The sequence below is a fragment of the Canis lupus genome, chromosome 11 (assembly GCF_011100685.1).
Source record: "Canis lupus familiaris isolate Mischka breed German Shepherd chromosome 11, alternate assembly UU_Cfam_GSD_1.0, whole genome shotgun sequence".
Classification (NCBI taxonomy): domain Eukaryota; kingdom Metazoa; phylum Chordata; class Mammalia; order Carnivora; family Canidae; genus Canis; species Canis lupus.
The window spans coordinates 47347344-47373632 of NC_049232.1; the positions used below are offsets into that span (position 1 = coordinate 47347344).

The following is a 26289-nucleotide window of genomic DNA, read 5'->3' on the forward strand; positions in this document are numbered from 1 at the left end:
TATATATGACATATTAGAATACATACAATATACATACCAGAATATATACAATATAGACTATATTATCTAATACATCTAAAATACTAATACAGAATATATTGTAATATATAATATGTATATGCTATATTATGTATAATAGAATATATAAAACACAGTACATATGAAGTATAGTATACAAAGTATATTTAGAGAGAGAGAGAGAGAGAGACAGAAAGAGAGAAGGGAAAGAGAAAATATAGAAAAGCCCAGTAAAAAATAGTTGAGAAGATACAGGCTCCTTCCCTTTGACAAATGAAGCCCACTGTTTCAAAATCAACATTTATCACAAGGCACTGTTGTTGGCTCCCCTGGTATACCAGAAGCAATACAGTTTTTATGCTAATTATTTCCCTTCATGCTGGCTACTAGATAGATATCTTGCAGCTAACCATAGTTACATTATAATAGAATGAGATTGTATGAAGACACAAAATCCTCTTATGCAGTCCAATTTAGAATCCATTTCAAAAACTCTCTAGTGCTATACCTAGAAACTGAAATGTGCTGAGAATCTTAGATTTTTGCATATATTTCTGTTACACTGAAATTTGGTTGAGTTTTGTGAAAACAATATTTTTTATAGATAATTTGATATTATGTTCTATTATATCTGCAATAAAAGTATAATTTTTAGGCTAGCTTCCTAGGTTTACATTTAGTCATATTAATATTATTAGAGAAAATATACTTGTAGTTTATATTATCAATGAAAGTAAAATTCTAGGGAAGGAAATGGTATCTGTTTTATCCTTACAGCCAGTAAAAATAGGTTATTCTTAATATTAACCAGTGAATACATTTAGAAAAGCAACAAAATTTATTCTAGTCTCAAATCCTAGCAGGCCTCATATTTTATCAAAAGAGCACATAATTATTTCAATGGGGCTTTTAAAATTTTATTCAAATAAATGAGTCATTTAATATCTATCATTTACTTTCTTACTAATTCACCTGATGAAAATAACTTATAAATAATATAATTAGCATTTAATAAAATAGGACAAATGGACTATCAGCATTCCTTAGAAAACCCCATTGTAAAAACTAAGATATTGTATTAGTTTTGTGTCCAACTTCACAAATTAAACCCCTGAATCAACATTTCAAAGCCAAATATTTTTAAAGTGTTCATACAAAATTGGTACTCACCTGAAAATAATCAAATCAATGACAATTGCTACTTGCATTCCATTAAGTATACACAAGAAACTTGTAAAATGCCTTAAAAATGGGGGGAGGGAGGGTGGGAAGTCCATTTAAATTTTATTATTCAAAAATATTTAATCTTCTTTTTTCATTGTCATAGTGCTTTAAAAACAGCCCAAATGCTCAGACTGATTTTTATGTCTCTCACAGTAAGCATCGCATAATTAGTGCCATATTAATTACTTTGAGAAAATCATCTCATACATACATATTAATTTAAGTTTTACTTTCATGACACTTGTTATTAGCCCCCCCTCCCCACCAGGGGGGACAACAACTCTCATCAAAGACATTTCAAAATCCATGCTTCATTACAGAAATTTTACAGATATTCTTTAAATATACTTTTTTTTTTTAAGATTTTATTTATTTATTCATGAGAGACAGAGAGAGAGAGAGAGAGAGAGAGAGAGGCAGAGACACAGGCAAAGAGAGAAGCAGGCTCCATGCAGGGAGCCCAATGTGGGACTGGATCCTGGGACTGGATCCTGGGACTCCAGGACCACGCCCTGGGCCAAAGGCAGGCACTAAACCACTGAGCCATCCAGGGATCTCCCTAAATATACTTTTCTATCAAGTGTTACAGAGCCTGATATTTCCTTGGCACCTGAAGGGGTTTGTATTGTTTTTCAAAACTTAAAGCTAGGAATGGTCAAGTTTTAAAGAAAGTATATAAATAATAATTTTCTCCATTTTACAGAATCCCACACTAAACCTAGAAAAGTAAGAGAGTTTTTCAAAAGTGACACCATTAGTGGTAAGAGAGAAGTAGAATTCAAGTATTCTAAAACCAAATCCAGTGATTCTTCTACTTCTTTATGCTGCCTCCTGGTGGCACTGAACTAGTTTCTCTTGGGAGATTTTTGTGTACTAGATGGTCTCCCTGAGGATGTTTAAACACTAGTTAGCAGCTTTAAAAATAGTTACATTTACTAAAGACTTAGATGGAGTTAAGGGTTCCCTAAAATGGATTACTAATTTCTTAATAGGTATACATTGACAAGTGTAACTCAACTATATGCCTAACATGAACATTTCAGATTTGATTACATTGGCCAATTACTCATATGGAGAAAGTATGAACTACACTGAAATAAGTCACTCAATGCACAAATGCACCGTATTGCAAGGCAGTCCATCTACCTCCAGTGACTATTATCCATTCTTGTGAGGAAACAAGGCTCTGCAACCAGACACAAAAAGCACCCATAAGTAAGAGAGAACCATCAGCTGATGACCTGTGCTCCCTAAAGAATCAACTCCACGTTCTAGCAGGCTTCCTCTATATAAAACTAAATAGAACAGTCAATATTTTAAAATTACTTCCCACTTAAAAATAAATTATGGACTGAAATTTGTAAAATCACTATAAATTGCCATGGATGTCTTTCTGAAGGAAATATTTAACCGAAAGAAAGAGAGAAAATGAAAGAATGAAAGAAAAAAGGGAGGGAGGGAGGGAGGAAAGGAAGGAATGAAATTAGGGAGGAAGGAAAATATATAATAGAAAAAGATTTTTTTTTTGAATTTTAAAGGATTGCTGAAAGAAAGAGATACATGCAGTTAGAATGAGTAAACCTTTTGCCTCCTATTTAACTTCTCTCTCCTATCCTCCTTTCATTTCCTTATAAAACATCTTTTTTCAGTTCAGTTGATTTTCTTTCAGGAAATGTGATCTTTTGTGATTAGATACTTCTTAAAGTTCTTTACCATGAAGTAGCTCCTAAACTATAAAGGGAAGGGGCTTGGTGACACAGTTTCTCATCAAAATTATAAACGGAGTACCCACAGGATGAGGGTTATGACAAAGAGGGAAACATTCATGTAAATTCAGAGAACTTTTTATTTTCAAGCTCGCAACCTGCTTCATAGATAAATCGCAACCAAATTGGAGGATCAGTAACTGGCAAGCCTTTTTTGTTTTTTTTATTTTATTTTTTTTTTATTTTTTTATTTTTTTGCATATAGTGACCTTCTCTCTTTGTACTACAGGAAAACATTTCCACCTAGAGTCCTTTCACAGAATTTCCAGAGACCAAATGAAATCAACCATAATGACTACCAGAGTCAGATAATAATCAGTTTTTAATTGAAACATCAAGTCAATTCATTTGTGACAACATCCTATCATTCCTTATTCTTGACATGAAGTTTCAGAGGACTCAAAACAGTTTTCAGGTCCATGGCATCTAGGGAACATTCCAATGTATGGTCTCTTTTGAAATCACATTTACCAGAAAGAAAAAATAATCTTTAGGATCCTAAAACTGAATTTGAGGTCACATACCAGACTCACTAGTTTGATTCAATTAATTGTCTAGAAACTCAACATTTTTTATGCATCTTACACACAGATTCCTAATACTAACAGATCTTCTTCTGGCTTCAGAGGTGTCTTCCAGAATGAAAACTGAGCCCTTATTATGGATTTGTCTTGGGTTAATTCAACAAATAAATAATTTGTGTCTGTGCATACAGGTAACTATATTTAGATTAGTAACTATTATTTTGTCACAAAATAAAATTCCTTCCACGATTTATTTTAAGAACATTAGCTTTCCTTTTTGAGATTTCAACAAGATATTTATTCTTATCTTCTACACAGAGCTCTATCCAATGAATTCATTTAATGACAAACTTTATATAAATCTTCCTTGAGATCATGCTATGTGTATTCTGGAACAAAAAACATCAGTAAATTGGCCTGCTTTCAGTTCCACTAAATTACACTTATTATCCTATGTTAATTCACATATTTACCTTGATCAAATATAATAATATCCTACACATACATGATAACCGAACCACTTTAGTCGTCATTAATAGGCAACCCATTCCATTTAAATTTGTAGGGTGAAATACCTGGCAGTATGTCACAAACCATTTTAGTTTTCAGCAGTAAGTGCTTCATTTTTTCCTGCCTCACACTCTTAACTGTATTGGAAGTAGTGCAAGCTACAGGATGATGATGGTAGTAACTAAAGAACATTCCCTTCTTTTAAAATGCTAACCACTGCTTCATCTCTGAAAAAAATATTTTGCACTTTTAGCATGTGGCCCAGTATTTCACAAACGCTGGATCTCAGCTTTTATTCAGTATTCCTGGGATATTCCATGCCCCATCATATTTTCTGCCTTCCTTCACTATTATTCTGCAGGAGGCTTAATATCACAAGTGATGTTTCTTAAAAGCCACCTTTGGAGGACTGAAATTTGCATTACTGAGTATAAAATGACCACATATGGTATGCAGAAACACAACACAGCACAATGGAAATTACGTACATTTCCTGCTGCCTGGCACACACGGTGTAATCATGCCAAGTACACCCAATACTCACTCTTTGTGTGTGTGTGTGTGTGTGTGTGTGTGTGTGTGGCCTAGACACAACCATCAAACATATTCTGTGCCCACCGTGCCCAAGGCAATATCTGGCAGAAAGGATTTCTGTTGGTGGCTTGATCAAGGATTATGTCAAAGACAGTGTGAAATGTGAAATGAATCAGACTTCATCAAATAATCTTGAACTCCAAGGCCATTTCCCAGCGCTCCCCCACCCACCCGCCCGCCCTACACACAAGCTCAACTTCACCCTCCCTCCTCCCCTGATGTTCCGGCCCTGACTTCCCTCTCATTCTTCTCTCTCTCTCCCTCCAAGTCTTTCAGCAGCTTTGCTCCGTTCTCAGAGCCAATCCCTCGGGAAAAGAAATCGGTAAAACGCTAGATGGTGAGACCTCATCCTCAGGTGAAAAGGGCAGGGGCGGAAAAGGAGAGGGTGTGGTGCTCTTCGCCACACCCCGCCCCGGACTCGCGCACTCTGGTCCCCCGCGGCTCGGGGGAGCGCGGCAGGTCCCCGGGCTCGCCTCGGAGCAGCCCGCGCCCAAAGCCAGCCCCCCGCACCCTCTGCAGAAAACTTCCCTTCAAGCAGGCACATATTCAGGGGAGGGGGATGAGATTAGCGATTAGTTCGAATCCACAGTCCGCGGAGCTCCACGGAACACGACGGAAAGGCGCCTTCAGCCACGGACCCGCCAGACCCGCACCCTCCACTCCCTCCCACCACGGGGGTTTGGCGGAGGAGGCGCGGGGAACCGCGGGCCGAAAGGGGAGCGGAGGAAGAGGACGTTACCTCCCGGGACTGCCCTCAGGGCGCGGGCCAGGGTCGCGTCCTCCAAGTGGCTCCGAGCTCGGCCCGGCCTCGGACCCGCGTCCCCCCGCGGCTGTGCGCTCAGCCGGCGGGCGCACCGGGACTCGGGCTCCCAGCGCCCGCCGCGGCCGGCTCGCCTCCCCCGCCGCGCCCGCTCCGCCACCCCGCGGGCACGCCGGCTCCCCGCGCGCCCCCCCGCCTCCCGGCGCCCCCACACCCACCGGCTCCGCCGCGCCCGCTGGGAGCCTCTAGCGGAGGCGGAGGGAACCGCAGCGGAGCCGCGGCGCCCGGGCTCCGACGCCCGCTGCGCGGAGCCAGCCAGGCGGCGGCCGTGGGCTTCGCGCGCCCGGCAATGCGCCCGGCAATGCGCCCGCCGGATGCCGCCGCCCCCCCGCGCCCACCTGCGCGCGGCTCACCTGCCGCCGCGTCCCGGCGGCGTCCGCCGATGCCCACAGCCTCCTGCGGCCTCCAGGGGATGGGTCTAAGTTGCTAGCGGGGTTCAAAGATAAAATCTCGCCAGAAACACACACACACACACACACACACACACACGAATCCACGCTATAAATCAGCCGGCACAGACGACCCAGCTCCATACGCATTTCCAATCGGTTCCCAGAAGTGTGAGGTCAGGACACCCGCACACTCCCTTCGGCGGCGGCCTCCCACCTGGGCACCGGCCGCCCCCTGACTTGTCCGCTCCGAGCCTTTCGCGCGGGTTGAGCAATCTGGTGGCGACGCCCGGGGAGATCATCCTAACTTAGCTTAACCCCACGCCCCAACCCCAACCCCAACCCCAACCCCAACGTCTATTTTAAGTTATTCTCCTCCCTGGCAGCGGCTTTGCTGCCTCTTACCTTGAGACGGTATTAATTCTCGCCCGTGTCCTTAAAATCCAAAGCCAAGGATGCGCTGCACACGAGTCCGAGCTTTTCCTTGACCCCCGCCCCCCGCCCCTTGAGCCTCAGCTCTGCCGGCGTTTCCTTCCAAAGGGATCCGGAGGTGATGGCGGTTTTAAAAGCCCTCGCACTGGAGGCGCCTCCAAATCTTCACGCCCGTAGGAACGGAGACGCGGACAACCTTCCTGGCAGCGGAAGCCTCCCAGCCAAACCCCTCCTCGGTCAACTTGGCTTTCTATTTAATTTTCTTCTTTAACCCTACAGGCCCATCAGTCCCCGGCAGCAGGCAGGGAAGAAGCTCCTATTCTCAGTTGTGGCCGCTCCTCTCTTCCTCTGGCTGAAAGCCCCTCCCCCTATTCTCCCCTGAATTTGGAAAATCTTCTACCTCCCGCTCGGATTTAGGTGGGGACGAGGCTGAGAGGTGCTGGAAGAAGAGCCACGCCAAGGCACGGCCTCAGAAATCCACCTCCCCGGGCAGCCCTTGGCGAAGGTGTCTGCTCCGAGGAAACTTTGCGGGGAGGAAGTGGCGGCCGAGCGGGGCTGGGCAGGCCGAGCGCCAGGTGAGGAGGCTGCGAGGACGAGGGACGCCAGGCGGGCGGCGGGCTGCTGGGTCCCGGCGGCCGAGCGCGGCGCGCGGGCTGCGCACACACACCCCCGCGCGCGCGCACAGCTCCGCGCGCACGCCCAGCCCCGCGCCCGCAGCCCCCGGCCACTGGCTAGCGCGAGTCGGGCGGCGCGAAGACCGGCCGGGGCGCCCAGGAGGGATGCCGAGGACGGGGAGCCCCGATCGCTCCTCGCCGGTTAGCGGATTGCTGCTGCCCGGCACTTCCTCACTGCCTGCCCTCAAGCCCGTCCGGCCGCCTCTCGGGTCCCTGCCCTCCCTGGCATCTCGGGCCTCTGCCTCTTTTTCCTTGACACCAGTTATTCTCCGGGGACCCTTCGTTAAGTCGCCGGACTAAAGATTAACCCGGTCCCCATCTCTCCACCCTCCAGAGTCACCTCCGCCCCTCCGATCCCGGAGCGAGCCTTGAAGTGGCTGCAGCTGCTAGCTGGGGAGCTGAGGGGCTCCCCGAGGTCCTTCGAATAGAGGAGCCTACGCATCTTCTCCTGGATACACGATCCCACTCATCCCCCCTTTCCTGCCCACTCCGTCACGTAGCACTCCCCCCCCCCCGAGGGGCCCCTGAAACTCTAGTCGATTTTTTTTTTTTTTTTTTTTTAAGAAGGAGCTGCCTAGGGATTTGTGACGCCTGGCTTTGGGAACTGGGCTAATTTACTATCTACGCTTATATTGTAAACTGGACGGTAGCAGGTGAACCGCTCTGCTCGAGAAAGGGGAGGGATTTAGGAGTCTGGAGACTCAGCCCCTTCAGCTGCCATTTCCAAGGTTTTGCACCTAGAGTAGCTGTCCAAGTCTCGGTCTAGCTCCCGTCCCAACTTCTTGGTCTCCCCTGAAAACCAGGAGGGATCGCTGGGCGCCGCCCCAGCTGGGGAGCCCTAGGCAGGAGAGCCTCCTCTCTCAGAATTGTCCCAGGCTCATTCGCTGCTCCCGGCATAGGAGGCTTCCAGCGGGAGTTTGTCGTTCCCGGACTGGGCTTCTGGAATTGCTCACCAAAAGTAAACTTTTACCCTCTGTTTGCCTGTCTGTTTGCTAACCACGGCTCGCCTCTGTGCTCTGGGAGGTCGCTACACCAGCAGAGCGTTACTCTGTCTTCCCAAGGGCTCACGAGGCTGAGAGCTGCTGTGGGTTTTTTCACTCCAGGGCTTCGAGGACCTCTGCAGCTGGGGACCTGCCTGCAGAAAGCACAAAGTTGCGCAGCGTGGAGATAGCGCCGGGTCCCCTTGCTCCCGCGCGGGGCGCGTGGCTCTGCCCGGGACTCCATTCAGACAGCTCTCTGGAACCGGGGCTCTGGACCGCCCTGCGAGTTCCCTCCGAGTTGAAAGGTGTCCGACTTTGCAGGGAAGACGGCGCCAAGAACGCCGAACGCGCGGTTGCCGAGGCGCAAAAGTGGAACAAGTGGATGATTCGGTGCAAAAAAAAAAAGAAAAAAGAAAGAAAGAAAGAAAGAAACTTGTGTTGAAAGGAGCTCTAGCAGCGCTACTCACAGCTCAGAAACGGATCCAGAGCCTTCGACCAGCTCAGAAACGCATCCAGAGCCTTCGAAGGTGAGCCCTGGCCGCGCCCACGGTCTGCGGGCCAATAGCTACCAGTTTCATGAAGGAAGCTGCTTTGGATTCGGTGCGAGCCAACTCTGGAGGATGCCCAGACCGAGAGGGATTGTCGGTTTTGGAGCGTGATGGATTGAGGCTGCCCCTCGGACACCCGGGAGCCGCTAACAACACCTCCCCGCTAACTTGCAACTGCGCAGATACTCGCAGATCCACGCTTGGGGAATCCGAGCGCGCGGGTCGGACGCGCCTGCTTTCCTTCTGATGCAGTTAAGAGAAGAGCTAGAAGCTAAACCCGGGAGCTTGCATGAAGGAGAAGTAAATAATGAATTTGGTGGTGAGATACTAAAGGATAAAGAGGCATTTCATTTTTGTGTGAATTAGTTTGCCAGGAGCAACCTTTTGGGTTTAATATTCCAAGACGTATCATGGACACTGACTTTTTGCAAAATTTACAAAAGTGGAAGATGTTCCCGGTGTTTTTGAGCCTGGTGTAAATCTGTAAATTGTCTGCTTGCCTCAAGGTGTGATGCGTCTTTGAATTTTGATGCTTATTCCTAATTAAGAAGTAATAATCGACTTCCTGGTAACGAAGTGAAGTGGCAATACTAGTTAAACTATTTTCGACAAAAGGTCATCTAGCTTATGGTTTCTGTTTACATAAGCCTATGGATTAATAATCAAATATCCTGGCTGACTATCAGACAAGAATTACAGAATAGTAATGGAAAGACTCGCTTGGTGAGAGAAAATTCAGAATTCAGAGTTGACTTCTCTTCAAAAAGATTCCGGCTTGTAATTCCTTTCCTGGTTGGTGTTGATGTGCAGGGCACTGTCTGCTGCTAATGGCTCTCTTAAGTAAACATAGACCGTTTACACATTTGATACCTGAAAACGTGTCTTATGGTTCTGAAAATGTTGTGAAAATTCATGTGCCAGCCACAGAGGAGTCTTTTTCACTTACCTTGAGCCTTTGGCTTATAGGATATGTAGGTGGCAGTGATAGCCAAGGGTATTAAATTCTTGACATTTAAGCACCATCAAGGAAGTAAAAAAGCCTGTGGATTTAATGACCCTCTTCAAGAAGCATTCACGTCTCCTCAAAAAAATGTAATTTCTTCAATGACATGATTGTTGCAAAACCGAAGTCACATTTGCTGTTTGTTATTCAAAAAAGGGGATGTGGAGATATGACTCACTCTTCCTCTCCCACTTTTCACACTTTGCTTTCATGAGGAAGAATACTTGACCATCAACAAAACAAGCAAATCTCAATGTCAGAGGATTGACCCTGTTCCCTATATCCTTAGATCAGTCTACATTATCAAGAAAAAATTATTGAGATTGAAGGTACTCCAAGAGCCCTCCAAATCCCACTACCAAATTAAAATAACTCCTTCATTGTTCTAGTGTTATATATTTCCCTATATTTTTTGACAAATGAAAATTGAGGTTAATATATGGTATCTCTTCCAGTGGAGACTTTCTTGAAGCTTTTATTTCTTCAAGATAATTGCTGTGTAAAATGTATTTTCAGAACATGTTTCTTACCAGGAGGCAGTATTTAATCTACTGGTTTATTACTTGTTATGTATTAAAGTTACTCTTTGTTTACTGGCATGCCTTCCCCACCGTACTATGAGCTCTGGAAGCAAGGATGGTGTTGTATACATAACTGTTCCCCAACAACTAATACAGAATCTATCACAGAATACATGCATATAATAATGTTGGGAACAATAGTGAAAGCTACCGTTTACTGAGTAACTACGATATGATGTTATTTCTGTAAGTTTTTTCAGTTGATCCTCTTCACAATCCTCTTACCTAAATTGTATATCCTCAAATTATGGGGAAATTTATGCTTATGTAAATTTACCCAAGATCACAAAGCTATTTTCACAAATGAGTTGGGATTAGAATCTATATGTGCCCAACTCTGAAGCCTAAACTATTAACCATTCTGCTCTATTCAAATAGCTAGGCACCACATTTTCAATTTCCAAGGTTAAATGGAATTTATATATATATTTAATGCCGAATAAAAGACTGTCAAATTTAGAATAAATTCTTAAGCACTTATGCAGTCTAATCAATATCAACTTAAGTGTAGGAATATTGAAACAATATAGTTCTCATGTTAAACTATGATACTGTCTTCCAGGTGTTATTGCCATGAGAATGCCAAATGCTGAGTTGTAAGTTTTTTTTTGAAGGAAGGGAGATTGGGCCACTATGAATTTAAAGTAAAAAAAAATAAAAAAAAAAAAACCTCATCATTGTTTACTTCCATGTGATAATCCTTGTGTTAAAAAAAAGAATAGAAAGCTTCAGTTATACAAGACGAATAAGTTGTAGAGATCTGCAATTCTGTGCCTATAGTTAATAATACTGTTAATAATACACTTACCAAGTTGAGAGTAGCTCTCATATTAAGTGTTTTTAGCCAATTAAATAATAAAAATAGAGCCCGAGAGCACAGAGGACACTGACTATAGGATGGCATAGGAACATGCTACACATATGTACTTGTCATTTCTGGAGGGTTACATTACAAAACATTCTTTAAGTCTTGTATCGTTACAGTACAGATACAGTACATCCATCCCACAGGAGACTATGTTGCTATGGAAAAGAATAAGGAAGTTTTTTTCATACTGACATAGAAAGCCAACATGATATTTTTAGGTGGAAATAGCAGAGAAAACACCAGAAATTAATAAAAGTAGTTAGCGTTAAGGAGTAAATGGGCAAATGGTATCAAAGGTTGAGATAAGACTTTATGTGTGTATGTAGTTGGAACCATGTGAAAATTTTCCCTATCAAAAGAAAAAAAATGTTCTTAAGGAATCACATGGAAAGAAGAATATAACAGATACATCTTCTCCATTACTGAAAAAAAAAAAAAAAAAGTTAAAAAGATAGATGAATGGAAGGTGTAAGAGAACCTGGCCTGTGGTACATTTATTCATTCGCTCTCTTTACCAGAGAGAAACCTTGGGGCAAAGAGCAAAGGGAAGTGTCTTAGTTAGCCCAGGTTGCCATAACAAAATACTACAGAGTGAGTGACTTAAACAGCAGAAATGTATTTCTCATGGTTTTGAAGTCTAAGATGTACAGGATCAAGGTGTCAGGTGATTCAGTTCCGGGTAAAAGCTCTCTGCCTGACTTGTACTGTCACCTTCTCTGTATGTCCCCATGTGGAATTTCCTTGATGAGTGCATATGGAGAGAGAGAGAGTTCCTTCTTCTTATAAAGTCACTAATTCTATCATGAGGGCTTCCTAATTAAGTCTAATCACCTCCTGAGTGCCCCACCTTTAAATACTACACTGAAAGTTAGGGATTCAACGTGTGAATTTGAGGAAGGACAGAGTACAAACATTCAGTCTATAGTAGGAAGTGACCAAGTTTAATCTCCTTGTCAATTGGACTTCCTCTGGATAAATAGACTAACAATATTTACTAGGAAAAAGAGGTCTGTCATTGAAGTGACTTTAGTTGGATGTCACTAAGGATTACTTTTAACAAATAGAACCGAGGTCTACAGGCATGGCTCCCTGGAGAATGTCTTGTAGGCTGTCTGAGGTAAAAAAAACGGACATGTTTCATCATTTAAATGCTGCTCACAGCGTGAGAAACTGTACACACGTCACTTACTGTTCTGGGCTAGAGTAACACGTCTGTTATATGAAGGAAAGACCTGGAGAGCCAACTTGGTGAACCCATTATTCATATCCTTGAAATTAGTTTATGTTGATACTGCTTATGATCTCTGATTCATAACAGTCTGATTTGAAAAGTCCAGTCCTATGAATTGCTCAAAAAATTGCAGACTTAATTCAAATTGTAACCAAACTTTACTAAACATTTTTTATGTATCAGGCACGATCCTAAGATAACTAGATTCATGTCTTCATTTAATACTAACAGCAAAACTACTAAGTATTATCTTCATTTTATAGATGAGAAAACAGTCACAAAGAGGGCAAGTGACCTTGTCGTGGTCACATTGCTAATTAAGTTAGGCAAAGTTTGAACCTTGACTGTCTTGATTTGGAGTCCAGCTCCTTAACCTGCACTAGAAGGTTCTGTGTTATCTCTAAAGCTTGTTAGAGCAGGACTTGGATGTACCATTCATCACAGACTTCCTGGACCACACATCGTACATGGCCCTTGATTGGGTAAAAAACAGAGGAGAGAGATGTACAAATGGCAATAACATTAACCAAATATCCCCTGTGTGCCATGCACTGTGCTAGTTACATAATATACATGAACTTATTTAATTATCAGAAAAACCCCCATGAATTGGGCAACATTACTGTTTTTCTAACCATCAGTGTTAAGCTAATCATTTCCTCAAAGCCTCACAGTCATTAAGTACAGGACCAGGATTTAAACCCAGACTTATTGCTTTCAACCATTATGTCACAATACCATACCTTAAAACTATTATTTTAAACTATAATGCTGTGTTTGCAAGAAAGTCACTTGCTTAAAATTCAATAACCACTCTAGCTTTTCCAATTCAAAACACATGCTACAGTAAAATAAACAGGAACTAAGCACAGACTTGGAATAAATCTGTCTCTAAGCAGTTGGAGTGTTTTGCTGAAGGAACTACATACAGTCAGTGATTTACCCTTTGCCATCCTCCTAAGGCAAGTTGAGTACCCTTGTGACTATTTTTGACATTTTTTTGACAAGGGAGGAAATCAGACAAGGTAATGTGGTCAGGAAAAAAAAATTCCTCTCTGTACAACTTTGCCCCATTTTATTTTTTATACCAAAGTGGTGCTTATTTTCTTAAACTGTCTCGCTGTCAGTTAGTGAATTCATAAAACCATCACATAACATTTCAAAATGGCATTCTCTGTTGCACATTAGAAGAAGGAAATAACCAATAGAAAGCTTTGACTTTTACCCTAATTCAAATTTATCTTTCCCTTAAATCCTAAACATAAAGCAGGGTTTAGAATGGGAGTTGACACATGAGCCAGGGTCATTATCTAGGGGCCAGCTATTGGTGGGGCTAATATAGCAGACCAGACAGTTTAAAACTCACCCTGACAAAAATGGTCACCTCATAAATAATTTTTCTCTGAGTTCATGCATTTCTGTGTACTGGTTCATGCATTTCTGTGTAGGAGTCTGGAGTTAGACTTTTTGCGTTTGAATTCTGGCTCAGACCTGCTAGTTGCTCAGACTCTTCCAAGGATAATCAAAGGTCCCACAGCAGCACATAGAAAGACCCTGCAAATCATTTTATGGGACATAGGAACAGGAGAAAGGCCAAGAAGGAAACTCTGGGACTTCTATGCAGAGGAATACCTCCTAAGCAGAATCTCAAAGGACAAGTTGTCAGTAGCCTGAATATAAACTGAGAGGCACAAGCCACCCAAAGTTTTCAAAAATTGGTTGGGGGCTGGAAGGAGGTGGGAAAGAAGAGAGGAAAGAGAGAGAGAGAGTTGGTTACCTTTGGGATAACTGCAGAGCAACAACTCCCTCCCCGTACCTCAGAATGTTACTATATTTGAAGATAAGAGTAATTAAGTTAAAATGAAGCTGTTAGGGCCGAACCGAATCCAATCTGACTGATACCCGTATAAGACGAGGAAATTATGACACAGAGAGAGACATCAGGGGCTCATATGTATGAAATCACAAGATTGCAATCATCTGCAAGCCAAGAAACAAGGTCTCAGAAAAAAAACCTTGATCTTGGATTTTTAGCCTGAAGAACAAGGCAAATATACATTCTATAGTTTAAGACACCCAGTCTGTGTTTTTTTCTTAGCAAGCTAATACAGAGGGAAAGATCAGCAAAGAGCTGGTACTGGAAAAGTCACCCTGAAGCCGGCAGTTGATAAGACTCGCCTGCTACAATTAGGTTACAAAAACAACATTTGCGAAAATCTTGGACAAATTATTTTCAAAATCTTGGGGTAACATTAATAAACTTATTCTCATAAAATCCCTTTAGAGAAAGAAGAATGAAAGAGGGGAAGACTGGGACAGTTGGCAATTATAGACGTGGCCTGAACTAGGACAATAAAAATAGATATGGAAGAAAGTAGTTTCCAGAAGGATGAAGAAGGGGGGAATGATAGAACTTAGGGATTGATGTGTGGCAGTGGAGATGGAGAAATACAGAACCAAATGATAGTTTTTCAACATAATAAACAAGGAAGGAGTGTGTTTGTTTGTTTGTTTTTACTATTTAAACTATTAGGTAGTTAAAAAATGACAAAGCATAGTTAGTGTGGCAAATACAAATGAATACACAAAAAGGTCAAATACAAACATTAAATAGTCACATAACAAAACAATGTGAAATATGCTTTAAGGCAGTATGCAGTTAAGTACAATGTTTATTTTTAAAAAGTAGGTGCTCTGAATATGGAGAAGTGAGATTCCACAAATGGATTTCTAAAAATTGGAGCTGGTTTCTCAAGGACTTAGAATTCAAGAATATAAGGTGAATGGAGAGATACAGAAAATGACCAAAAATTAGATGAACCAAGATACGGTGAGACCGTGAAAAGGATATTCATCCAAGAAATAAAATGGAGGTTGGACAAAACAATTAGTGAAAAAAATATAATTGGAAGTAGTTTTGAAACTAAATTTGAATGATATTGTAAGGAGTTTTGAATCCTGGGATGAATATGGGGATTACATTATCCTGATTATATTGGAGATGCATAAGTTACTGTCATTAGTAAGGGCTAAAGTTCAGTTGTGAATAACATCATTACTTAACTCATTACTTAAACAATATACTTTATTTCTTTTGTAAGAAAGAAGTCTGTGTTCAGTTGTAACTTGTGTGGTGGTTGTGCTACACAGAGCTTCCATTTTCACAAAGGTCATTGGATCACAAAGGTCATTTTGTGATCCAAGAAGTCAGCTGAAATCCCAGTCATCAAGTAGAGTAGGATGGAGGAAGGGGAAAAGGCAACTTCAAGGATGTCCCCATAGAATACTTTGGCTAACGAATCTTCACCCAGACTTTAGCCACTTGGGCACGAGAACAATAAAGCAGAATAGGGAAAATGTTCTCTTTTAGCCACATGGCAATATGTCTCACTGTTAATTAGAGATCACTTACCAAAAAGCTAAAGAGAAAATGAATTTTCAACTTAGAGGCTGTCCATTCTGGGCCACTGGTTATTTTTGGGCTTAAGTTCATTTTAATAGAATAATTGAAGAGGTGTCTTCTTGTGATTGTCCTTAAATTTCTCTAGATTTTTTCTGTTTTACTTTTTGTGTTTTGTCTCAAATTATAAGCATTTTTTTTTGTTTTTCCTAAATTTTATCTTGTGTAACTGGTATCAAATACTAATATTTTAGAATATTTTGGTTGTACATACATGTAAGTGCAAAAATAGTTTTTGAAATGTTTTCATCTAATAGTGTTTGATTGTGTGAATAATATAATCTGAAGTCTAGAAGAATGAAATCTTGTATGACAACGCCGCATAGAGCCCATGATATTACAAAGTGGCACCAAAGTGAGTTTTTGTCACCTTGAAAATTCATAGCTTCTAAAATATTCTAATTTCTTTTTCATATTCCTATGTCCACAGAATTATATTATTAATAGAATATAATTCTGAGAAAATCGTTGCTAAAATTTTATCCTAAAGTTGCTGAAATTTTATACTAGAGCCAGTAACTTAGCATAAAATATCAATGAAAAATTTAACCATTACATTGAATATTGTATAACATACCTCAACCCTCTGCCAGTGGGCGCTGGGTTTTCTAAAGCTTTGCAAACATCAAGAAGACAAAGTATAGCTTCTATTCCAAGAAATGTACTGACAGTAAGATGAATGTGAGTCTTTCTGAAAGAGTGCCAACTCACAAGTGTTCTTAGTGGAGAGATAAAGCAACATAGTGATAGACTCAGTTGCTGACTGTTTTGACAAATATCAAGAAAGCAATGGCCCACTCGCCCAACAGAGTGATTTGTTGAAAGCAAAAAAGAACACATGATAAAATTTTAGTAAATGCTTTTTATTTATTTTTCTTGGATACAATTTCCTTGGCTTTCTTTTTTTTTTTTTAATAAAAAAGCTTTTCAAATGAATGCTAAGTAGGCTTCTATTGTATAAACAATAGATACAGAGAGGGTAGTACTTGTTTTAGCTTCATGGTCAAGTTGATCAACAGTATCCTAGAGACCACTTATTTTCCTTTGTTTCTCACTATACTTCAAATTGTTGAATGAAAACATAATTCACAAAGTTTTAAATGGCAGGTGACCTTATTACTAAAGAGATTATGATATGCTCTTTGCTTCCTCCACAATAATTATAATAGGACAACTTGGTCTAACAGTACTCAGATAATTTTCATCAAGAATTGGTTATGAGAGGGAGGTACTGGGTGGCTCTGTCAGTAAAGTGACCAACTCTTGATTTCAGCTCAGGCCATGATTGCAGGGTCATGAGATAAAATCCCATGATTCTCTGCCTCTGCTCCCTGCTGGTTCATGCTCTCTCTCTCTAGAAAAAATAAAAAATAAGAATTGGTTATGGGATGTGTGAGAGAGATTAATGATTGACTATATGAAATACAGAATAATCTAAGTGATCCAGGAATGAATTAACTGCAATTCTTAAGCAAAATTATACTGTACTCTACTTATCCAAAAGGACAATCAAAAAAGAGGAAAATCAGGTAGACAGCAGAAATTTAACAGATAAATTTATTTGGTTGGTCTAGAATATTCAGCACAGTACCATGTATTTTCACTACTGTATATTTGTACCTACATAAGACCACAGTTTCATATAGTTGTATTAATATTATTTTTAAAATTTTATTAATATTAATCCTTGGCTCATGACATACCTTATCATTGTTCTAAAAAAGGTCTACCTTTAAAACAGTGTAATTACATAGCTTTTTTTCTCTAAGAATGTAATAGACAACCATAAATCCATTACCTATAAAAAAAAGTTGGGATCTTACAAATAATTTAACTCTAGGAATGTGTCCTCCCATCCTTTAACCAACCTATCCTCCCTCACCTTCCCCAATATCATATTAAGTCTTATATTCATCATTCACTTTCCTTGTTATTCATTTTCCTATATCTATTTATTCTAAAGATAATTTAATCTATTTGTTTAATTTTATGGAAAACTGTGTTTAAATTTTGGGGACTAATATTATATATATTGCAGTCTGGCTGTAGTTCATTTCTTTTGATTGCGGTTTTATATGAATGTACCACAATTTATCTACTTTCCCATGATGGACATTTAGGTGATTTCTGTATTTTTGCTATTGTGAATAATTCTATGAACATTCTTGTATGTATCCCCTGCTGTAGTTACACAAGTGGATTGTTGAATCAAAGAGGATAGGCTTGCTCAACAATATAAGGGGATACTGAATTCATTTCCAAAATGTTTGCACAAATTTACATTTGTAGCAGCAATATACAAGATATCATGTGGATATACAGCATCTCCAATATGAGGTATGTCAGACTTTCATTTTTGCCAATCAAAATGATCTATAATGATACTTTTGTATGAAAATTTATTTCATTTCTGTGATCAGTTATGATTCTCATCATCTCTAGATGTGTGTTAGTATTAGTATTTCTTTTTCTGTGAAATGCCTAGTTATATCCATTGCTCATTTTTTTAGTGGGTTGTTTGTACTCCTCTTATTGATCTGTAGTTCTTTATATATTCTTAGATCTGTTTTTTGTTGTTGTTGTTTTGTCAGCTCAAAAAAGTCCTCCTCACTTGTTAAGTTTCACCTGTAACTTTACTCTTCTTCAATTTTTGTTACCCTGAAATGTCCTTGATAAAATTATGAAAGCTTTGTTAAAAAGGAACTAAACCACTAAATTCATTATGCCTCTTATGAATGGGACATTTAATCTGCTTTAGCAGTCTTAAAAAAAAAAGCCACATCAAATATCATGACATTGTATGTTTTATTTAGCTGAGAGATGATCAAAGATAGATTAGTGCTATAATAAATAGAAATCAATCATTACTGGCTGCCAACTCAGGCAGGAAACACGTATAAATACTAAAAATTTCTATGATTGGATCCGTAGTTTAAGAATGTTACCACGGTTACTCTAACTTGTACAAAGATAGTTTTGCCCCAAATAAAATATTTTCAGAGAGGATACATGTTTATTGCTTCTATAATAGAACATTGCTTCCATTACTGCTTGTTATGGATAATTATGTCCCCTGAAATACAGCAACTGCATACAGTAATATTTGGAAACAACATTGATGGTTTTGTGCCATTTAACTTAACCATAGCATTAGAAAGGAAATCTTTGGGGTTTACATTTGGACTTGGAAATGTAACTTCTACTTAACTATTTCTCCCTGGGCCATTAAATCTTTAGGTCTTTTGAGAACTAATTTGAAAGAATTTACCAGAATTCTACTCACAAAACTTTCAGTCCTTTGTACATTTCAAGACACCCTCCTTCCTGTTACCCACATCTGTACTTTGCACACCTAAGATTTCTTTCTCTTTCTTCTTATCTACCATTGGTTTCATACTTACCTAGATAATCAGAAAACTCATCTTCTCATAAAATTTCAAGCTTCCTCATCCAGATGGTACTATAATTTGTATTTATTTTCTTTATTCGATATCTTAAAGTTTCAGGAATGAATTTATAATAGATATCAATAAGAGTAAATACATTTTGAGAAAAACATTAAATAGGAAAGAGAAATCTGTAACAGCTCCCATGCTCTTAAATGAAAATTCACGATTAGCAGACACTAATTTATCTGGTTTTATGATGTGTGGTTCATTTATCTTAAGGATTACTTCTCAATTTGTTAAGGAATTAATTTTTCCCATTCTTCTTTAATTTTAACTATAATAACCTGTAGTATCATTTCTCTATTTTAAAACCACTATGAAAAAGAAGTTCTTGCTCTATGTTGTTTGAAAGAATATGCATCCCTATAGGAATGCAGATGCAGCATATTCTTTCATACAATATTCCTGCCTTTCTTGATAAAGTTAGTCATCTTCCAATCTTCCATCAATGCTGTCTCTATATCTTATGCATGCATCTCTTGTTATCCTTACTGTTTACTATTATAATGTACTTGTTTGGGTGTTGGACTCCTAGACAGATTGCCTATTGAATTCTGTGAGGGTGGAGATAAAAGGGCATTTGTATTTGTTTCTCCACTTCCTAGAAAAATCATTGGCACTTAGTAGGTGCTTGGTGAATGTTTAAATAACTCCCTGACATACTAAATGGATGTGTACCTGGTATTTTATATTAGACTTGTCTTTAGCATTCTAGTATTCTAATATATAAAGTGCTGACATTTTTTATTTATTCATATTAATGGAAATACTTGCTCATGATCAAAACTCTATTTTATCTAATCATGTCACTAACCTATACTAATAAGAAGGGTCAGAGCTACACATGATTAGAAGAGCCTTATATGCCATGATTTGGGTCACTAATGTTCATTTATATACAGTGATTTATGAATTGGTAAATCTAATGGTTTCTAATACCATTCAGACTGGGAAGACCTCCTTTCAAATGCCATACTTTATAATTTCTTACTCTTTCATTGTTTATTCTGCATGTGTTAGGTCAGGAAAATGGCAGGGCCTAAAAATAATATAGTTGATGTGCTGCTGGTGATCTTACAGTTTGGCAGAGGCAGAGTATTTTGTATGCAGAGTTTTCTCAAACCTTAGTGGAGTTTATATGAGATATGCCTATTTTGTTCATAATTGATGCTGTGAAAATCTGAACACTTAAATTAATCAGTTTCTTCTTTCTTTAAAGTGTCCATCTTTTGTTCTCATCTTGCAATCATTTAATTATGACTCACTTCTAATTGCCTTTCCGCTTCTGCTTAGCTGTGCATATCCCTTCCATCACCAGTATAGCAACTTGCAGAATACCAGCTTCAGTTGTAAAGGGATTTAAATGGTGAGTTCATAGAATTACATTATCAAAGTACTTGTAAATGTGACTTCAGGGCTACCCTTAGAAAACTCTGAGAAATCATAGAGGACGTGAGACCGATTAAAAAGGGAAACTAGCAAATGTTTTGCTTTGCTAAAAGGCAGCAAGGATGAATCCTGAAAAATACAGTTGGCTGAGTGAGGTTATGGTCATAGAAAAAAGGTACTTTTTTAACCAAATTATTTATAAGAAAATTTAGAAGAGTATAGGGAGCATGAAAAATCTACATATATTGTCTTATATTGAGTGAACATATTTTTTAAATAAGAGAGAGGCTGGTATGTCAGGTTAAAACATAATAAAGGTATATTTTATTTTGATAAAAGCAATCCCAATGACCTCAGTTTGGATAAAATAGCTAAATTTTGTCTGGATTCAAAACTGGTAGTGTAACCATGTTCAGTTTTTTGTTGTTGTTGTTAACAACCCAGTATGAAGCTCAGGAGAGAGCTGTAGTCAACTGACTTAATTTCTGTCTTTTTTTTTTTTTTAAGCTCAAATTCTATTCATTTCCCAGGACCGAAGTATATAAGGAGTGTGGATAACATAGAACATGTAAAGGAGATAGATGGCACAAAAGACATTGCCAAAAAAAAAAAAACCCTAGAATCCAGAATGAGAGATATTTGGTCACATCTTCATTCCTGTTGAAATCCAACGAGAATTCTAGGTCCAGCCTGTATGCTAAAAACATCAGCTACATAGGGAAGAAATGCTCTGGCAACTTTTCACTGGAGGGGACATCTGTGTTTATCCTGACTGATGATGCAATGTGGTTACAACACATTTAACATAGTCTTCAGCTGCTTCAAAAGGAACATGGATTCAGGTTTACATGAAGTAAAAGCCACAAAGAAAAAGCTGCTAGGGGCGCCTGGGTGGCACAGTCGGTTAAACATCCAACTCATGATTTCGGCTCATGTCATGATACCAGGTTTCTGGGATCCATCCCCACAATCAGATCTGGCTCTTCAGGGAGTCCACTTCTCCTTCTGCCCCTTCCCCACCCCTGCTCCTGCGCTCTCTCTCCAAAATAAATAAGTAAACTCTTCCAAAAAAAACAAAAAACAAAAAACAAAAAAGCTGCTACTGAGACCACATCAGAATTGTTTTCTTAAATTATCTGCCACATTTTTAGATGTATATTGTCAATTACAAAGAATATGACACATACACTGTTTCCTAAAATATGAACAAGTCTCACGTCAAAAAAAAAAAAAAAAAAAGAAGAAGAATCTAAGTGTTCCATGGTAGAAAATACTTTAGGAAGGTAGAGTTAATCAAAACAGAAAAAGTTTCTTTACAGAAGGACATCTCAAATTTTGCTAAGGTGACTGGTGACTTTTTTAGGAGAAGTTCATAAAATGCAGCATTTTCCCAAATTATATGACCACAGTGTTCCACAGAATACCTTTAAAAAAAAAAAAAAAAAAAACCCTGGCCAAAGAATATAGCACTGTAGAAGAAATAATGTTTGTAAAGAAGTAGTATGTTTGTAATGTAGAATGTTTGTAAAGAAGTAGTAAATTTGTTCCATTCCCTGTTTCCAAGGGACAAGAACCAGGTAACGAATTTCAGCCTTAATGTAAGAAAAATAAAAGATATTCTTACAATTATATTCAAAAGATTGAATAACTAACTACCTGCAGGTAGGATGCTGAGAAATTGGGCGACATGACATTTGAAGTCAATGTCAACACTCAAATTGATGATATTTGCTCCAGGAAGCACTGCCCACTGCCATTTGTAAAGATCAGATATCCCGTGTTCCTAGATTTAAGGAAGGCCTCAAGACCTGTGAATTCTGCTTTCAAAAATATACCTTGAAAAAGGCTGATGACTATATTTTTTGTTATGGAGTATGTTGCCAACATTTCTCTGTAGATTCCAGCAGTTTCTTCCTAAATGTTCTCAAGTGTTCACACTTGGATTTCCTTCCTTCACTGCTCCCACTCTGCTCCATCCCTTCTGCAAACAACTAGAGCAAATTTTGGAAACTACACCAGATTATGCCATATCTAGTCAGCTTATACTAGCCTCTAGTTATCCTAGCCTTCATTCTGTTCCTGATCTTGTAAGGTTTTTATTCCTCTTTCTGGGGTAATTTCCCCCAGGAGTTTCTCATGACCTGCTCACCTCATTCAAATATTACCTCTCCAGAGAAGCCCTTCCAGTTCTCTCTCTATATAAAACTTCTTGCATTCCCTTGTAAACCTTCCTGCATAATCAACTTCCAAGCCTGTGATTTTTATCTTGTTTTATTTTTTTAACATGTATTTGGCACATTTTTGGTCTATCTTCCCCAATGGAATCTAAACTCAAGAAGGTAGGGATTTGTTACCACTTTATTCATTTTTCTTAGAGCAGTGCCTTTTGGAGAGTAGAATGCTAAGTATTATTCGTTTCAATAAATGAATATATAATAGTTTATTTTTAAAAAGTAATTGAGGTAAGAACATTATTTTTAGATAAGGTAGCTATAGAATTACCATAATTACAGAATGTTACAGCTAAATTAATATTGCTAAATGAGCTAAAATGCCAAATATGGGTTCTTTAAGTCCTTTTAAAGGAGTCTATATGGCATGATCAATTTTTTTTTAAGTTGGTTCAGAATATAAAATAGGCGGTTGTTTACAATCCACATCGCAACAAGTTGCTAAGGTAACTACAGTATGACTAAAGCATTTCATCACTTTAATAATTGTATAGATTTTCAGTAAGCAGCACACAGACATATTAAGTAAGATGTATCATTGTGTAAATTACTTTAGTCTAGAAACCAAGCTTCCTAGCACATATTTACAGGAGGTGCTTTTCAAGGACATTACCTCGTAAGGAGAAAAAACTAAACATGCCTAAATATTAATAAATATGCCATTCATAGTACAAAGTTATTTTCCAAACCTTATCTTCACAATTTCATAAATTGAAAAATGTACAAATTAGCAATTTGACTAGAATTTTTCCTAATATACTATGTCAAATCTAAAAGGCTTCAAAATGACATTGTGCAGAACATTGTTTAGATGTTTTTACTTTATAAAAAGAGATTTGCACTCATTATTACCTAACTTGGTAGGGACTATTATTAATCATACTTTACACATGAGGAAACCAAGACAAGGAGAGGTTAAATCACTACTCTTCTCAGAGACCCCCTTCACCCTAGCTGCCTCAAAGTAGAGTAACAAAGTTTAAGGGTTTTTTTTTTTTTTTAATTTTATTTATTTGAGAGAAAGTGCACTGGCAAGCAGTGGGGAGGGGCAAAAGAAGAGGGAGAGGCAGAGGAAGAGGGAGGGACAGAGAAAGAGGGAGGGGCAGACACCCTGCTGAACAGGGAGCCCTACCTGGGGCTCGATCCCAGGACAAGGTAGCTGCTTAACCCACTGAGGCACCCAGGAAGCACCCCAGTTTAAGGGATCTTAATTCCCAGGTCTGTGCTCTTAATCCCTAGATTATCCTGTCTCCTTTTTAAATATTTCCTTAACTAGATACTGAGGATACAAGCTGCATTCTCCTTAGATTAGTTGCTAGAGAAACCACAACTCTGCTACATATGTATTCAAGGTAACAGTACAATGGAATAAGCATGTGAAGGAAAGAGGAATGGGAGAGGTCACTTTGAACAATGGACAAGGGCACATTATGATATTAGGATCCATTGGAAGACATGATATTTGCATGGTCTAAGATCTGGTTCTCCTTGCTCTTTGCCAATTGACTTGACACACATCCATTAGCTGGTTGGGCTACTCAGGATCCATGCACCAGTGATGTCAGAACTCAATCAGATAAATCAAATATAGAAAGCATATGTTCCTAACAGGTCCCACACCATCAAACAGGACTGGGGAGAAAACAGTGCTGCATGTGTCTTGGACCAAGAAATCCTAGATCCCAGTTTAAGATCTTTGAATTCTAAATAGAATGGGAACAAACACCTGGGAAACTCAAACTGGGGACCTAGAATTATCCATCTTCATTTACAAGATTCTTTAAAAAAAATTGATTAAAACAGCAGCAGCAGTGGCAGCACTTATTTTATAAATGGTAACTAAATGCAGGATTTAGATAAATGTGATAGTTACATATCTATATACTAAAGACAAAAGTCCCCCCCTCCCAAAAAAAAAAAAAATACTAGCCTCCTACTCATCAGCTCATTTGGACTGATATTTGGTTTCCCAATAATAATTCATTGCTTGTCTAAAAATCGAAAAGGAGGGTAAGTACTGGCTTCCTACTCTTAATGAAAAGTTTCTGGAGCCCACTTCTAGCAAGCATTTTTGTAGGTGTTAAAGTTTATCCAGTATCTAACATTTTAAAGTAATCATAATGCTTTGTCTAGGTAGCACTTAACAATTTTCCAACATCATATACGTTTTCTTATTAGACTCTCACAATTCTCAAAGCTGTTCAAAAGACTCAGAACCTAGCTTATGAGTAGAAAGGCCAAGACCAAATTCAGATTTTCTGATTAGCAGCCCTATGTGTCTTTAAAATTTCTTTGTAGTTCCAGAAAACATACTCACTTGAGGAGTCTCTTCTTGGCTTGAGAAAATACTTGACTAAGTGACACTGAGTAATCAATTTATCTATATTTCTTATATCAGATACATCATGAATATGTTAGTCTTGCCACATTCAGTAATGAAGAAGGAACACTGAATTAAGGAAGAATGGAGCCCCACTTAAGTAACTAAACTTTGTGACTTTCAACCATCCCTGGCCTCAGTATTCTTACGTACAAATGTGGATGAAGGACCAAGTAATCCCTGAAGTCATTAATGGCCTAATCTTAAATTATGGTGTAAATCATCATAATAGATAGTTGGGAATATTATACATTTTTAATATCCATGTCTTTTACTATCAAGTATGCTGGAAATTTTCTGAATGCTGAAGGTTTTATTTTCCCGAAGATTCTTTTTCATGTTCTAAGAATTTCCAGGGTCATAATACCCAGTTTAAATTGTTTTGGTAACTGTACAATGGCAAGAATTATTCTCTACCATAGAGACTATAGATTCACAGGTGTTTTTATTGTGAAAATATTTAATGAATTTTTTTAAATTTTGATAACTTTATTTGATTTTCTTTCTTTCTTTCTTCTTTCTTTCTTTCTTTCTTTCTTTCTTTCTTCTGCTATTTCTTTTTGGGTGAATTCTCAAGGAATGCAAACCTTTGATCATAATAGGCTAGTCTGTAAAATAACATACAAGAGAGTCAAGAAGGAGTATAAGAGGAATATGTCCTTCATGGCAGAACACAGAGTATCAGTTGAGTTTTGAAATTTGTCTCAAAACAGATTAAAAATCTGAAATATTTCATCAATGTAGAAATGAAGAAGAAACTATAAGTCCTATTTCTAACATGTCCAAGTAATGCCTATATGCCAGCCCCTACACAGACACAAACACATGTTCGCGCACACATAAGCACACACATTTGGGCTATGGTCTGAATATGCCAATACTTTATGAAATTTTAGGAACAGCAAATTTTACTCTGATGTGGACTCTTGGGGAAAGTCTGCTTATTTTCTGTATTTTGTTTTACTCTGTCACAATATTGTTCAATGGGAAAGAGAGTGTCAGTTACTCGTAAGAATTTGACTATCTCTCTGTATACCCAGAATAACATAGTTTACATAATGTATGTAATTAATGATTGGGATAGTGGAAAAAACACTGGAGATAGAGATAGAAATTCTAAATTTGTTGGGGCCCCTGGATGGCTCAGTCTGTTGAGCATCCAGCTCTTGATTTCGGATTGGGTCATGATCTCAGAGTCCTGGGACGGAGCCCAAGTAA

The 26289-nt window shown here is 38.9% G+C and overlaps 1 protein-coding gene across 4 annotated transcripts in view; it reads right to left on the reverse strand.

Moving 5' to 3' along the window:
• Positions 1-6897, reverse strand: part of LINGO2 (leucine rich repeat and Ig domain containing 2) — a 1117067-nt gene extending 1110170 nt beyond the window's left edge. For 3 of the 4 annotated variants that reach the window (XM_038552580.1, XM_038552583.1, XM_038552579.1), the window contains exon 1: positions 6251-6897. The gene's annotated coding sequence lies outside the window, so the exon portion shown is untranslated. Of the gene's footprint in view, positions 1-5375; positions 5495-6250 lie in introns of those variants that run through there. The other variant, XM_038552581.1, reaches the window with a different exon arrangement.
• Between the last annotated feature and the right edge of the window lie 19392 nt (positions 6898-26289).